Here is a 920-nt window from a genome sequence, read left to right as displayed (position 1 = left end):
CCCACTAACATAATTAAACCTATGCCAACATTCACAGAATTCCCAAAAATTGGTGCGTTACACACTGCCTCTGCAATGCTGCCGCCTTAGCTTTGTCAGCCACTTGCTCCACCTGCCACCACCAACTCTGCCACCGTTGACCTCATCCACCTGCAACAGAAGTGATAGAAAGATTAAAAAAACAACAACTTGTAAAAGGATGGCTATAAAAAGGCTATTCAAAAATCATGTAAAGGGGGGGATTTTTAGAGGAAGCAATAAAACAATAAATCTCATTTTTAGCACATAATAGTCTCAAAAAAACAAAGAAAATCCAGCAAGCATTGAAGAAAAAAAAACAGATTCCAAAGGCTAAGGTCTCATCGCTTTTCCTTTTTATTTTCGGTATTCGATTATACATACATATATTTTTCCTTATTTTTTTTCAAAAAAGCAGTATATACATATATTTATATATAAACATAATAAAAAATAAAAAAAAATTTACCTTTTTTAATTTCTGGCCACCGCGCACGGTGGCCGGCGACGGTTGCCGACGGTGGTGACTGGCCGGAGCCTTCACCGGCGTGGGGGGTCTCTGCAGAGGAAAATGAGAGGATAAGAGAAAATTTTTTTTAGAACAGAAGAAGAATGATTTTTTAAAAAAGAAATCGGATTTAAATAGCCCCCAAAACGACGTCGTTTTGGGGTTGGCCATTAAACCCCAAAACGACGTCGTTTTGCCTAACCCGACCCGATTCGACCTGCTCCAGCAATGATCCGCGTGTTTTTCATTCGAGGGGATAATTTCACTTTTAGCCCCTCCAGTTTTTTATGGTTTTGCAATTAAGTTTTTATGGATTTTCAATTTGGCCCTATAATTTATCGCGCCTTTCAATTTGACCCTAGATGATGCTGTGCGTTTTAAAAAGGGGGTTATT

The sequence above is a fragment of the Gossypium hirsutum genome, chromosome A11 (genome assembly GCF_007990345.1).
Source record: "Gossypium hirsutum isolate 1008001.06 chromosome A11, Gossypium_hirsutum_v2.1, whole genome shotgun sequence".
NCBI classification, from domain to species: domain Eukaryota; kingdom Viridiplantae; phylum Streptophyta; class Magnoliopsida; order Malvales; family Malvaceae; genus Gossypium; species Gossypium hirsutum.
This window is presented reverse-complemented; position numbering follows the sequence as displayed.